This window comes from Cetorhinus maximus, chromosome 1 (genome assembly GCF_964194155.1).
Source record: "Cetorhinus maximus chromosome 1, sCetMax3.hap1.1, whole genome shotgun sequence".
Classification (NCBI taxonomy): Eukaryota; Metazoa; Chordata; class Chondrichthyes; order Lamniformes; family Cetorhinidae; genus Cetorhinus; species Cetorhinus maximus.
In genome coordinates, this window is record NC_135879.1 from 148489603 (window position 1) to 148506276 (window position 16674).

Sequence of the window (16674 nt, forward strand, 5' to 3'; positions counted from 1 at the left end):
TGTCAATCGTGTGCACTTGCTTCGATTTACACATCTTAGTGCAGTGATTTAGTTTATTACTGTTCTTACACTGCTTTCCATAGGCTGGACAACTGCGTGGTAAATGCTCCATTCCGCATTGGCTGCATTTAAATGTTTTAATTGCAGTTTTGTTCTTTTTACATTCAGACTGTCTATTTGTTCTTTCCCAGGGTTGTTTCTGTTTAACTGCATCTAACTGCTTGACTATGTGCGGCTTATCATCTTCTGTCATCTGTTTAACCTGGCATTTCGTTGTCGCTGCTTCTCTGCAGATATTCATTGCTTTCTCTAGCATGAGATCAACTTCTCTCAAAAGCCGTTCTCTCAGAACATCATTTGCGATTCCGCAAATTATTCTATCGTGGATGAGTGATTCTTCAAGCTCTCCAAATTCACACGATTTAGCTTGTTTTCTCAGCTCAGTTACGTACTGATTAATGTTTCATTGCCATGCGTGCACCTAAAAAATCAGTATCTTTTATATGTGATGTTTTTCTTAGGGCTGCAGTAGGCTTCGAAATTTTGCATTATTTCTTTCAAGTCATTTTATTTCTCATCATTTTCAAACGTGAATGTGGTATAGACTTTGAGAGCTTCTTCCCCTGTTATGTGAAGAAAGATGGAAGACTGTACCTGAGGGTCTTTTTTATCACTGCTCGTTGCTGTGAGGCACAGCTTGAATCGCTGCCGGAAACTCCTCCAATTTTTGGTGAGATTTCCCTCAAAACTGAGCTCTGTCAATGGTTTCAGAACCTCCATTGTTGTGCTTGGTTTACTTCTGACACCATGGCCAACATTTGCTCCACCATCGAGGGGGGGGAGAGCGGTAGCGGACGTATGCGGGCGGGCCTCCGATCGGTGCCCCCAATCAGTGCCCCCGGTTGGGGTGCACCTCCATTTTACGTGGGTGGGCCAATTAAGGCCCGCCCAGCATGATGCCCACCATGAAGTGCTATGTGCTCCCTGTGCGGGCATGGGGGTGGGGGGAATCCCCTCAGCTGGGAGTGTGCTCTTTCGCGCATACTCGCAAAAGAACACACAGATATCCCTGAGGCAAAGTGCTGCCTCAAGGAGATTGTCTCCAATTTAAAAATTTAAATAAAGAGGTTTAAAAAATTTTCCTGACACTATCACATGAGTTGGGGCATGTCCATAACTTTTATTGAAACCTTTCGTAAAAATTTAAAGACCCTCATGAAAGCTCATCCTGCCCTTGGATGAGGTTTCATGTTTTTACTGAGGCCCACCTGGGCTCCCAGCCTGCCCGCCAACCTTAAGGTTGGACAGGCAGGTCCATCAATCAAGTTAATTAGTTTTTTAATGGCTTTAATAGACCATTGATAGTTCGGCGGGCACACAGCCACTGAATAGCTAAGTGATGCGGGGTGATGTTGGGACACACGCCTGATGTATGCCTACATCATTTTAAGCATCGGCAAGCGGGCCCCTCCCCTGCTCGCTGACGGGAAAAACCTGCCCCATGTCTTGTTTTTTGTTTCGATGATGCACACAGGCCATCGACATTGTAGCTGCTAACTTTATTGATAACTTATTTTCCTAACATGAGCACATGTCTGCAGTATGTGTTATCTGACCTTCAACCCCTGTCAGGAAGAGATATCAATGTATATAATGTTATTGGAAATTATTTTTTAATATAGGTTTAGTCTGTATGTGTGTTAATTGGATTAAGGCCAGCTAGTCTGGGTGCTTTGATATGTAGTAGCTTTTGATATGTAAACAGAGGTAGAGGGTACATTTGCATTTTGTTGAATAGAGTGGAGGTGAAATCTTGAAATCAGCTAGGAGACACCAAGCAATTTTTATATTACTAATAAAATTGGTGCTATGAAAGGGCTTCAAAGGGCTTGGTGATACAGTGAGCAAAATTTAGCCCTTGGCTGGTGGGCGGGCCCCACCGGCTCGGCGGCGGGCGGGCAGCTGAACCCCGCCGCCAAAACGGGGCCTGCCGCCATTTTGAGTGGGCGGGCCAATTAAGGCCTGCCCAGCGGCCTGCCCAGCAGGCAGCACATTTCCTGTGCAAGGGGTGGAGGCAATCCCCATCTGTCAAAGTGCGTTCTTTCGCGTATGCCCTCGGAAGAGCGCACTGCTCCCTGAGGCAAAGTCCTGTCTCAGGGAGATTCGTGAGAGGTAAGTAAACTCTAAAAATAGATAAATATTAAAATTATTAAGATGTCCCCCTCACGTGACAATGTCACACAAGATGGGAAATGTTAATAATAAACACATAAAATTTGTTACATTTTTAAAAAACGGACATGAAACTTCATCCCACCAATGGATGAAGTTTCATTAATAATTTGCAGCCCGCTGGGGCTCCTGGCCTGCCCACCAGCCTTAAGGTTGGCTGGGCAGGGTGTTTAATAAAGTTAATTAGCCTGTCAATGGCCTTAATTGGCCATTGGCAGGTCGGCGGGCGGACAGCTGATTTCGCTGTCCGCCCACCTTTGTGAATATTTAAAGGGACTGGGATGACATCAGGGGTTCCTCCAAACATCATCCAGCGTCATTTTCCCCTCGGCAAGTGGGGCCTGCCCCCAAATCGCTGAGGGGAAAATCCTGGCCAATGAAAATCTACATTCAAAGAGAAAGGCTAGGTATAACAGAAAGGAGTTTGTGTGTGCAAGTCAGAGGCATGTAAGATCAAAGCCTGTAAGCCTACAACTGTCTGCAAAGGAACCAAATTGAAAGGAACCTCATTTTGAATTCGTAAGGTGAAAATCCTTTGCCTGGTGTCTGGTTAACTCGATTGGTTATTGTTGCCTTAGTGGAGGTTAATTTGGGAATTATGTGTATGTGTTTAATTTGTTGTAAATTAATAAATGTCTCATTTTTGATATAAAAACTCTCAAGCACTGGTGGTCTTACTCCTGAACTTACAGCTGCAACTCAAAACATACCAATTGAAAATATAGGTTATGACAGTTGTTAAAGTTTCCCTCTGGGATTTTAAATAACTCAGCCCTTACAAACTGTTGTGTCATAACAACTCCGCTCTACACTAGACTCATGACTCCCCTTTGTCACATGACCACGCTTAGACAATGAGAGCCATGCAGCCATGAGAAACAACATGGAACAAGCCGTCAGTCTCTTGAAACTGCAGTTATGCTGCCTGTACAAACCAGGGGGTGCTCTCTGGCCTTCAGAGACCACCGTGGGTGGAAGAGGAGGAGAAGGAAGAAGGGAAAACCAGCTCAAAAATTTCAAATCCCGGTAAAAATCATTACTACTGGCTCCAGTAATAGTGGTGTTCCGTTTTAAGGTGTACAAGACCAGTTTGGACAAATATACTGGGACCCTTCATTTCCAAGTTTTATTGATTTTTCCTTGATTTTTCACTCTGGATGGATTGTCCATGAGTTTTTGAACTCTGATTCCAGTTCCCTGTCATTCCCACATCACCACTGGGCCCCAATTCCCCCCCTTTCAATCCATCTGTTACTGACTATCTCTTGGTCAAAACCCTGAAATAAGTTTAGAGGAGACGGTGGTGTGTTGGTAATGACATTGGACTAGTAATCCAGAGGCCCAGGTTAATGTTCTTGGGACATGATTTCACATCCCACCACAGCAGCTGGTGGAATTTAAATTCAATTAATATAAAGCTAAGCTAACCTTAGTAATGGTGATCATGAAACTATCATCAATTGTTGTTAAAAAAATCATCTGGTTCACTAATGCCCTTTAGGGAAGGAAATCTGTCGTCCTTACCTGGTCTGGCCTACATGTGACTCCAGACCCATAGCAATGTGTTTGACTCTTAAATGCCCGCTGAAATGGCCTAGCAAGCCACTTAGTTCAAGGGCAATACAGAATGGGCAACAAATGCTGATCTGGCCAGCGATGCCTACATCCCATGAAAGAATAAATGAATAACCAGCCAACAGAAAACCATGCTATAACTTCATACAAGAATACGCACACAACAGACGCATTTCATTCTCGTACATTCTTGTGCAGGTGCTTTCACCTGACCGAGTGTTCCTAGGAGTACAGAGCTTGGAGCCAATCCTTTCCACTGTGACAGGTGGCCAACTCTCTGATCCCAATTGCAGGCCCAGGTATGATGCAGCCACAGATTGCTGGTATCTCAGCTTTTATTGCAGCACAGGCAGAGGCCACCCAAAATAAGTGTTGCAGTGGAATCACAGTTCCTGAGATCCATGGTTGTTTGCATGCAAGCCCAGCTTAGCACCATGCAAGCTCAGACTATTGCCATTATGGCTATAGATTACAGTGTGAAAAGGACTTTCAAGGTGTCATAACAGACCAGTTATCTGTCCTCCACCAGATTACTAGGGTGACTGAGGTGCCAAACTGAGGAACTGACAGTGACTCCATGGAGCACAAGTCTGCTTTCTTTCTCAGTAGGACAGTGTTTATCTTCCCACAACTAGCACTCCACCAGTGCCTGTGCTCTTGCCTGTCAGCCAAACAGCACAGATTGCAGTAGGTCTTGCTGAGGTGGTACAGTCTGAGGCTGGGCCTATGAGGCACTGTGCTGCTCGAGGTCTTCCTGCAAGACCATCTGCAGTCTCCCCCACTGAAGTTAGCAGCTTTCCACCAGCCATGCTGCAGCAACTGGAGCTGCATTGCATGGGCACACCACGACAGGCAAAGGCACATTAAACATAGGCACTAAGGAAAAGCACAAGGGTGTATAAGTTTAAGTTTGCATGCAATATGGCATGATTTCAATTGTTAGTGTGATTTTTAATGTTTATTTTCTGTTGGTTTTTATTTTTGCATTGTGGCTAAGAGTTATGTGATGATTAGTGGCAGAGGAAATGTATAGGAACATGAGGCTGTTGGTGAATGGAGAACTGGGGTTGCATTATTGCACTTGAATTAAAAACAGAAAACACTGGAGATACTCAGCAGGTCTGACAGCATGTGTAAGGAGAGAAACGGGGGAGGAATTTTCTGTGTGCGTTTGCGTCGGGTGCCATGGCGGACGTGAGTGGACAATAAGGTGGGAAGTTTGCGATTGTCCACTCCACCCATCAATGGTGGGTCACCTTTCCTGCCGCCAGACACCGGGCACTTCATTTTAATACACCTACATATCATTATAAGCTCTGTTTGCCAGGACGATCCTCCCACATCAAATTCACCGCCCACGCCAGCGGGAAAACACGTCTTGACAAGTGTGACATGCGGAAGTTGGAACTTACTGCCAGGGCGTTATTCACATCGGACATCCAAGGAGCAGAAGATGCTGCAGCCCTACAGCAACTGGAACCTGGAGGAATATGTACATCACATGCTGAGTGGATTCTCATGGACATGGCTCTGCTGTAAAGCAGCTCACAGAAGAAGGAACGTCACCATTGAAGGTCTGCTTCGGGACATCAGTGTCCTGACCATAGTCTGCTACGGGTGATTGGCGAGGGGGTGGAGAGGAAGGTCTAAATTGAACTGGGAGAGGAAGGTGGACAGGAGGGGTAGGAGAGGAAGGTCTAGGTTTAACTGGGAGAGGAAGGTGGACAGAGGAGGGTGGGGGGGAGGCGGTTGTGGGTGAGGTTGGGAGGGACAAAATAATGGTGTTGGGTGTGAGGTTGGGAAGGTGGGGGGGATAATGGTATCGGGGGGCTGAGTTTGGGAGGGGGGAACAATGGTGTCTGTGCAGGGTGTGGCTGGGAGGGGGGAAGGAGTGCGGAGGGAGGGCAGAGTAATGGGGAGAATGAGGCAACTGGAGAGGTAGGTGTAAGGGGGGAGGCAAGTGAAAGGGAAGGAGTTTGGAGGGAGGAAGGACTTCAGGTGGAGGAAGGATTTTGGAATGGGGAAGAGTCCAGGGCAGGGTGGAGTCCAGGGTGAGGAAGAAGTTTGCAGGGAGGAAGAAGTTGGGGGGTAGAAAGGAGTCTGGGGGGAGGAAGGAGTATGGGTGGCAATGTCCAGTTGAATGTGCAAAGGAGGGGTCTGTGGGGTCGATGACTGCATCCTGAGGGCGGGCGTGGTGGGACAGAATGGTGAGAAGGAGAGAAGGCAGAGTGAGCTGGGAGAGTGGGAGGGTGAGGGTGCGATGGTAGTAGTAGAAGGGATGGTGAGGATGGTTGATGGGGTCTCAGAGGCAGACATGGACCAGGGGGTGGGAAGGAAGCGGTCGGGGAAGTCGATGTGGATGGGGGGTGGGATTCTCAGGGAGGTAGGGAATGTGCATGTTCACCTGGACATGCTGGAAAGTAAAGGCTTCAGCTTCACCTGCTCCACCCTCCATAAACAGTATAAATTTCATCACATTTCCACTTCTCTTCAGCTCTGAAGAAGGGCCATGCAGACTCGAAACATTAACTCTGTTTCTCTCTCCACAGAGGCTGCTAGACCTGCTGAGTTTTCCCAGCATTTTCTGTTTTTGTTCTGAAAAGGAAAGGGTTCAGATTGGTAAGTGAGGGTGCGGAGGTGGAAGGTGATGCCAGGAGGTTCAACAGTGATGGGGGAAAGAAAATGGATGACTGGGGGAGGGGAAAGGACGGTGGATCTAAAAATATACTTCACCAGTACCAATTTGCTATACCGAAGGAGCCTCATGTTGGGCAGGCACAGGAGCTGCATGGGATCAGTGGGTGGGAAGAGATGCAGGTCAGCTCAGATGGACAACTGAAAGAGAGCCCCAGCAGGCAGCACTGAAAATACTCAGGACATTGAGGTGAATGTGATGGATGAATGTTCTGTATGCATAGGAGAATGCTTGCACAAGGCTCTGAAAGGCCCTGCCACACACACACACTTCTCCCTACAGAACTGCACAGCTAGTGGTGGTGGGGGGAGGGGGATGCGGGGGAGGACTTGTGAAGCCTGTAAATGAAGCTGATTACACATCATTTGGTGAAAGTGAATATATTTTTAGGTTATAAAGTGACAAAATGTGTTCACCTGTGCAACCACTTGTCGAGGAAATTCTTAACTTTTCTAGGCCTAACACTTCTAAGTGCTGCCCTGACATCTGCAGCAGGGGTGGAAACAGCCTGTGCAATGGTTGGCCCTGTTGCATCTGATGACTGCAGCATGAGTTCTCTGGAGAGCTGAGGCCTTGAGGGCCCTGGCTTGCTTTGGCTGCCCTCCTGTGGGCCAGCTGCTCCCTCGCAGTGACAGAGGATGAGGTTGAGGGGATCACAGGCAAAGTGGACTCGGAGGGAGAGGAAAGCCACTGAGATTCCAGATTGGTTGAATCAGGAGTGTCCAGCTGCTGCTACTCCTCTCTTCAGGTTCCTGAGGGCCCTGGCCTAACTCCTTGCATTGGCATGCCAATGGCCTGCTCTATCCCATTTCTTGTGGCAGGATGGCTCTCACTATATACATGCTATGCATTTGTACATGGGTTGCGAACTGAAGCCATGAGCCATGTCATCAATAGAGGGGGCACAACGTAATACCCACAAACTAAAGGAATCATGACTTGTAATTTACTGATTCCTTTAAATAGTATTAGTGGGGTGTTCTTTACACTACTAAATGCATGATCCCATGTAACTAGGGAAAAGCTAAAAAAGAAAGGAAGGAATTGTATTAGTATTCGGGCAAGTGTGAGCTTAAGAGGGATGTCAACTGTAATGTTGAGCTCCAAAATGGTAGCGTTGGAGTTAAATCAGTATGCCATACTGATCAACATCATGATCTGTCTGCTCTGCATACTTCAGTGGATGTTAACTGCATACATGTTAATGCTTTTATCAAGATGGTGTTCACCTCAGAATTCTATGTGCACTGTGAATGCCATTTTGGAAATATAAGTGCACCCATAACACCCAAGAAACAGGTGCTACTAAGCCCAATATCTCACCCATTGTGCTTAAATTGGACTGGGTATGCATTCATTAACTGGCAGTTATGGTCAATAAGTTACCTCAATAAATTTTGTTTATGGTCATAGGGTGGCTAAGAGCATGGTGTTATCTAAAAAAACAGGTCTAACTAGGGTGGAGTGACATCTGAGCTCTCTCTCTGCCTTCATTATATTCCAGTCATATGCAACTATCTTATTCAATTCATCAGAGTAAGCAACCAAATCAAATCCACCCAGATCGAATAAGGAACAAACCTTTTCAAAATTTCCCTCCCAATTGCAGACTGAAATACTGACATCTGCAGCTCATCCAACTGCACTGTTGCAGAATCACACTTGTGATTGCATAAACCTTGAGATTTTGCATGGGACTTCAAGGCTTGTCAAAATAACTAACATTTTTGATCATCTAGTGGGTGAATGCATGAGAGGGAGATCCATGACTCGTGTCAATCAGGTAGTTATCTGAGTTCCTCATAATCTTATGCAAACATGTTTGAGCCCATAGAGTCTTTAGCAAGCTCATCCAATTTCTCATGTGCCACTCGTCATAACTAAACACTATTGATTCAGTGAATTAAAATGTTTGAATATCCAAGTGTATCCAAATTGCATCTGCATCCGACATCCATAGTGTGTGGATATTGCAGCTATTAAATAGTGTGATTGAGCCCTAGTTCGGTGCTTCACATTTATGTATTGAATCTACTTTTCCATACATGTGCTACAAAATCTAAATGTAAAAAGGACTAAATTTTCACCAGCTTGCTTGATTTTCTTCCCACTTCCTTTGCCTTGTTTCTAGGCAACAGTTCAATATTTTCTTTTATAATATCTGCAAAACTTTCCTGATATTTTAAAAAAAATAATATATCCACTTTATGAAACTTGACCTTAAATGTGAAAAGTTGAAAAAATTACAAAAATAATATTGGTTTTAGAATGGGGTTTTAGAACAGAAAAAGACAATTACTTTTGAACGGTTTTGTTTCTAAAAAAAACTCGACCGTGATAAAAGGATCCCCAAATTTTCCAATGTCTTAATATCAAAAACTGGTGTCAAATGTTAACACAGAGCATGCAACTTGTATGTGCTACACAAAGGAATGAATGAACCATTCATTCTGTACTGACACATTTCTAGTCTTACCTTCCTGTTATTTTTCTTGGCGGCTCACTGCTCATACCAGATATTTTTAAATCTGTATTTGTTTCTATAGTTTTTGCTTACCAAAACGTTTCTGATGCTCAAGTTTCAAACTTCTTCCTACGGTGACTGGAATGTTTAACGAACTGCTGTGTTGGCTAGAACAAGAGGGATAATAATGTGGTGCTTTTTATAGTCATTGCAACATGAACATAAATGTTCACATTTACATCTTGACAGGCGAGTAAAATCTTGTAATCTACATTCCCTCCCACATTAAAACATTTAAGGATAATCTTATGGCAAGATTTATGTTACTAAATCAGAATATTAAACAGGTACATTTGAGTCAGCTTGTCCTGTGCATATAACCTTTCTGTTACAATGTATTGTTATTTAAAGTAGACTGAATTACATTTTACCTTTGGGTTTCTAGCCTGTCTTATGCATATGTAAATTCTGTGCCACATAAGGCAAAATATGAATGTGACTTTTATCTGTTCAAACCCACAAAACAGTATCAAAAATTCTTTGGCATAGGCAAGGTACCATTCACTCCATTTATGGTACGATAGCGGGTGGAATGTTCCGTTCCCGTTGGCGTCGGGCGTGATAGGACAATATGGCGGGAAAGCCAAATTTACTTTCACCACATCGTGAAGCCAGTTTGCGATCGTTTGCTCCACCCGTCAATGGCGGGCCCCATTTCCCACCGCTGCATGTCGGGAGCTTCATTTTAATATATCTGCATATCATTATAAACCCTGCTCGCTGGAATCATCCCTCACGCTGGATTATCCAGGCACATCAGTGTGATTTCTCACCAACGTGTTTCACAACAGCATTTGTAAGGCACTTTGAGGGGAACTTGGAGGTGAGTGCACAGTAACATCGTGCAGCGTTCACGAGGGTCGCCTGTTAGGCCTCAAGGTTGAGGCACTACGCATTCAGGCGAGGGCACAGGCAAGTCGCATTTTCCCAGCTGGCTGACAGTGAGCTGCCGGGGCAAGGGCTGCATTGCAGTTAATGGTAGCGCACAAGCACTTGGGTGGGGTGCGGGGGTGTGGATTGTGGGTGGGAAGCGGTCATGCATTAGGGAAATCTTGTATAAAGTGACCATTCCTCTGCAGCTGATACAGTTCAGATGCAGCTACACTGACAGACTTGGAGTTGGGCCTCTAGATTATCTGCCCACTCAAGCAACGCAGAAGCCTGAAAGTGCCACCAAATGCTCCAGAGCTTTTCACCCCTCTGACACAAACTGCAAACTAATGAGTGTTTTAATGGGCTGTAGAACAGTTGGATGACTGGGCATGTTGTACAATCTCCTTGCTAAAGCTGGCCATGGAGCAGTAACTGATAGAGGCACTTACAGCCCCTTGTAATGTCATCATTCCGGTTTGGACCAGTCTCCCCCATGGTTCAATTTAACAGTGCAGTCTTGCAGTGTGGGTTAGGAGAATGCCTGCAGCTGAGCTGAGAGTGCAGCATGCAGTCCAATGGCCAAAGCTATCACCGTCTGGTCAGGCGGAGTGGGGCGGAGGAGGGTGGGGTTCCGGGCAGGCATGCAGTGCACTAAACCCTGGCCATTCAAGTGGTGGCCAACATTTTCTGGGATGCGTTAAGAGGCCTTCAGACTTAACCAAGAGAGTCTCTTAGTGTACCTAAGTTAACCCACGCATCTCTCTCTTTCATCCTGCAGGAGCAGTGCATCAGGAGCATGGAGCCTGGTAAGCTAGCTGTATGCCTCACGGCTTACAGAGAGCGGAGACGAAGGAGAAGAGAGTGACTGAGGCACCTGGCTGGGCAGAGAGGGGAGCAGCACCCCCAGGAAGAAGGGGCGGCTGGGTCTCATACTCAAACTGTTGACGAGCCACAGCGAGCCATCACTGGTCGGTGCGTAACTAGACTCAGGGTCTATAGACACCGTCTTTCATTCCTGGAGATGACCAAGAACCAGTGTTGCTGTAAACTGTGTATGTCTAGGGAACTGGCTGGTCACATTTGTCACCTGCTGTAGGATTTGGTGGCACGGAAGCATGGAGCGCATCCACTGCCAGTGGCTGTGAAAGTGACCATGACGCTCAATTTTTACACCAATGGCTCCTTTCAGGGCTCCACAGTTGACCTCTGTGGGAAATCATGAGCCTCTAACCACAAATGCATCCATGAGGTCATAGATGACATCTTTGCAAAGGCACACAACTTTGTGCATTTTGTCCAGGATCAGGAAATCCAGGAAGCAAGAGCACTGGGATTTGCCCAGATCTCAGGTTTTCCTCAGGTACAGGGTGTCATCAATTGCATTTACGTGGCGCTTACATCTCCATGGCAACAAGCAGTCAACTAAATCAACCTCAAGGGCTTCCACTCGCTGAATGTGCAGCTGGTGTGTGACCACCACAAACGCATCCTGCAGGTCTGCGCATGATTCCCAGGGAGTGTCCATGATTCCTACATTCTCAGTTGGTCACAGATCCCTGACATCTCCCAGGGTCCAGAGAGGCTACAGGGTTGGGTCCTCAGGGAAAAGGGCTACCCACAGAGGATGTGGCTGATGACACCCATGCGGTGGCCTCAGACTGCAGCAGAGTGAAGGTACAATGAAGCTCATGTTGCAGCTTGCAGCTTGGTGGAGCAGACCATCAGGATGCTGAAAATGAGGTTCCATTGCCTGAACCGGTCTAGTTGTGCCCTGCAATATAGTACACAGAGGGTGTCATACATTGTCGTTGCCTGCTGCGCCCTTTACAACCTGACACTGCAACGGGGAGAGGAGCTGCCTGAGGAGGAGATGGAGGAGCTATACATCTCCTCCAATGAGGAGGACATCGGTGGGGATGAGGGTGAGGAGATCCTCGAAGGTGAGGATGCCGGCGATAAGGCCATGCACTGGCCAGATGAAGCAGGCACACTTGAGGTGCCCTCATACTTCCTAGATTCGTGGAGGATGATGACGACGTGCAGTGAAGACACCCCATAGATCGCATCTGTAAACGTCTGACTCCTGTTAGGCTGATGGCAGTGCACATACCCTCTGTGATAAGGCTCCAGTCATGGAGATGCATTAGATGCCCATAGTTACTACATTAAAGGAGGATGATGGTGACATGCAGTGGGGACACTCCATAGATCCGCACATAGCTTATGTGAATGTCTGACTCCTGTCTGGCTGATGGCACCTCAATTGTGCTCTGTGAACAGGGTCATGGAGATGCAGTGGGAAACTTTAACTTCACCTGGTCCCCTGGCATCCTTTGTGAGCTGAATCCTTCAGGACCACTGAACACAGATGCTGATGAGATGGGGTGGGGGGAGGGGGTGGGGGGGGGGGGAGTGCTGGGAGCACACAAAGAGAATGACGGAACTGTGTGACCTTGGCCCAGAACATTCTGGCAGCAGTGATGAGCACCATCGAGGTGCAGACATGACCGATGTGTCCAGTAACAGTGAAGACGCACCATCAGTGTGCTGGGAAGGTTGCAAAAAGCACAGGGAAGGGGCCCTGGACTGAGACACCCGCCTTTATCTTGTGCAGGAACCAAGGTTTCACATCTGAGTGACAACAACACTGCTCATCAGAACAAGGAGCCATAGGCAGGGAGACATTCTTGGGAGTTTATTAACAAAGTAAACATTATATACAAGTGATTAACACCCGTGCCCAGGCTGTGCAACTAGATGCCAGCTGTGGCTCAGTTCATAGCACCCTCACCTTTGAGTCAGAAGGTTGTGGGTTCATGTCCCACTCCCGGAAAAAAAAAGTCAAGAACTGTGAATGTACTCGAAAGAGTTACATCTTCTTAACCTTCATAACCCTTCCGCCACATCTTGGTGTTCCCCTTACATCCACAGCAGATGTGGAGGTAGCCTGCTGACTGCCAAGCCGCCTGTGTTGAACTTGAAGGGCATCCTCTGCAGGTTCAAGATCTAGAGGGTCCCAGCCTGCTTTTAGGGTCCTGCTGTGTGGCAGTGGAATGCTCCTCGGCCTGTGGTGCTGGAGCTGCTGGGGTCACAGGAAGAGGGGATTTGGACGGGTTGGATGCTCCTGGAGTCATTTGGGTGGATGGCCCCTGGATCTGCACCTGTTGATCCTCCTCCCTATGAGTGCCCTAGGGCCCTTGGCTGACTCCTTGAGAAGGGGAAGCTGGAGTGAGATCGAGCTGCCCCCACACACCTCTAGGGTTGCCACTGTTGGAGGCCAAATATGGCATCAGTGATAGAATTCAACCGACACAGCAGTACAGGACCAATGTCCTGGACCAAGGTCTCCATGGCGGCCAGATTCTACCAGTGTTGACCTCGGTGCGTTGGCATGCTAGCACGATCACCTCAGCCAGAAGGCAGACTCTTCCATTGTGCCTTACAGTCTGAGGAGTGCAGCAGGCATCCCTTCCTGATGTTCCCAAGCTTGACTTTGCAGCTCCAGCAACTGAGGTATGACCGAGTCCAGAGGCTCCTCATCTGACTCAGACTCAGCAAATTTCTGGCCTCCAGCAGTCCTCCGAGTGACAGAAACCTGGGAAGTCCCTGCCGCCGCCTGCTGTGGATCAGACAGTGTGAGGTGCTCACTAGATTGTGACCCCAAGGCTACTCTAAAACTTGGTCCTACCGAGGTGTCTGTCTCTGCACTGATGGAGGGTGTGGGTGAGCGCTGTGATGGATCTTCAAAGAGGGTTTTGTCCGCTTCCTGCCTCATTAATTATGCAGTCACAGGAAACATGTCGTCTTGCTGATGGGTGGCCTCTGAATCACTCGCCAAGACATTACCTCACCATTTCCTCACTCAGGTGCCATATCCAAACTGCAGCCACCCATACAGTTTTCAATGCTCACAGCCCAGGACTGCTCCAGTGAAAACGTGGCTGTGAAAGCCAAGAAAAGTTCAGTGACCAGGTACTGGAATATCTTTTGGAGACCCGCCATGATATCCTCTACCCCCGCTTTGACCACAGGACTTCCAGCTAACTCACCACTCTGGCTTAGGAGACAGTGACAGTGGCAGTCAGTGCCAATACTGCACAGAATTTGACCATCCAATGCAGAAAAATAGTGAATGACCTCACCTGTGCCTCCAGGGTAAGGCAACCATCTCATCACTTTAAACTCACACACTCACAAGGCCATCACACATTCATTGGCATCTCACCCACTGCCAGCTCAAGGGACATCACTACTCATTCTCTCACACATACCCTCACGTCTCCATCTGGCCTCGTCTCCTCTGGAGACTGCTTCTTCAGGCCTCACCATCTTGAGGCCACTTGCACAGGTCAACATGTGCCCCCACACGCACCCTGGAATACCCTCCTTTCCCAGTACAGCCATCATCCTGCATCCTCATCCCTTGCCTGAGGCCACTTCTGCCCTTTCCCAAAGTAAGCCCTAGCCTTGCAGCTGTTGAAAAGCCACCCCCATCTTATGGCTGGTCTGGTAGGTAGAGACCTGCTCATGAGAACTCCTAAAAGTGATGTGATGCTGCCTGTGAAGCCTGGCTGTAGTAATTGTAAGTTAAACCTTTCATACTGTTATGGGGATCATGTGTCTGTACAGATGAATCAGCCCTAAGGTTGGGTAATCTTAGAGGAGGAGCTTTTTACCCTTGGCCTTGGTATAAGCAAGTAGCTTCATGAGGAGTTCTGTAAATAAAATTTACTGTTTCTTACAAGAAACCTGCCCTGTTCTCCAAGTTTATTACAATTGGCGATGAGGATAAATCACTCCAATGCTACACCTCACCTCTTGAATGTGAATATTTTGATTTTTAAGGGAAGAAAGAAAACTATACTCGCTAGCAATGCCACTCTTCAGCAGAATTGACCTGTGCGGTTCCTCCATCGAGTACTGGAGTCAATACATAGAGCGCCTTGACTTCTACTTTGTGGGGAACTAAATAATGATGGAGGAGAAACAGAAGGCAATTCTCCTAATTGTCTGCGAGAGCAAAACCTATAAACCAATCCATAGTCTGACAGCTGCGAACGTGACAAATTCCAGATCCTTCAATGAGCTAGTAGACCTCATGAAGAAACATTTTCAGCCTAATCCATAGTGATCATGCAAAGATTCAAATTTAACTCTTGAGTAAGGGCCCATGGTGAGTTGATCGCTATGTACATCGTGAAGTTAAAACACTTAACGGAGCACTGTAACTTTGGTGATACTTTATATGTCATGTTATGAGATCGTTTGGTCTGCGCCATACACGATGACACCATTAGCGCCGTTTGCTTGCAGAAGTCAATATAGACTTGAAGCGCGCCATGGAGATAGCGTTAGCAATGGAGAGTGCCAAGAGGGACTCGCAGGCTTTACAGAGTGCGCAAAATGGTGCCATTCTGCAGTTAGGGTGGGAACCTGCTGCCGGGCATGCGCAAAGACCAGGGAGACAACCACGAAGTGGGACACAGTCCCTGCCAATTGAAAAACAGGGAAATAATGAAAGCAGCTCACCAGTAATTCAGAAATAAAAGTGTCACTGATGTGGGGGTAATCATGTACCAGAAACCTGCAGATTTAAAGAGGCAGAATGCCACTACTGTCATAAAAATGGCATGTTATAAAACAATGCAGGGCGAGATCAAGACAGCCATTCAGATAGCAGACCAAGTTGAATGAAGTGCACAATGATACTGCTGATACTGATATCTAATCCCGGCACAATCTCAAGGAAAATTGAATGAATCACTGCTACCCTTCAAGTAAGTGGGAGGCCTCTAGTCACGGAGGTAGATGCAGTGCATCAACCACAGTGGTGGAAGAAAACATATTTAAATACCTCAGAGAAGGTACCCAGCCATTGAGTTTGGAGCAAACCACAGTTTAGCTAAAATCATACATGGGAGAGGCAATACAGGTGAAAGACATCACCTCTGTAACTCTTTTGAGTCAAAACAATAAACTAAATTAACAAAAAATCACCTCTGTACTTGTATCCTACAGGCAACAACCAGCCCAGCTGCTAGTAATTGTTATAACAGCTTATGGGCCATGATTGGTTGAAAGAAATTAACTCAACTGGTCAGAAATTTTTCAAGTCAGAACAGAAGGAATTCCTGAGTTGTTAAAAAAAATGACAAGAGTATTCCGAGATGAGTTGGGGAAAATAAAAGACCTACAAGCTAAAATATACATGTATTCTGAAGCAACACCCCAGTTTTTTAAGGCCTTTCACCATAAAGGAGAAGGTAGATATGGAATTGTGCTGTTTGGGGAAGTAGGAATAATCCAGCCAGTCCAATTTTCAGATTGGGCAGCACCCATAGTCCCCGTGATGAAACCAGATTAAACCATTCGCATATGTGGAGATTAAAAATTAACTGTGAACAAGGCTGCAAAATTAGACGATGTCCAATCCCAAGGATTGAAGATCTGTACACTGCAGGAGGAAGCTTCTTCTCTAAACTGGACATGAGCCATGCATACTAACAGCTAGAGCTGGACAACACATCCAACGGGTATGCCACCATTGTTATGACTTGGCAAATGATGTTTGCCAGGAGAACCAAATCCACGGGGGAAACTTGGTTGTGCTATCACAATGGTTTTGCCATTTGCATTAATTACAAGATGTGTGCACTGAATTCAGAAGTAATAAGTCCACCAAGACCTTTAGAGATTTAAAAAAATTAAATTAAAATATTTATTAACAAAATAAAAGATATCAAGCACATACATAAGACTACAATTAAACTAAAAT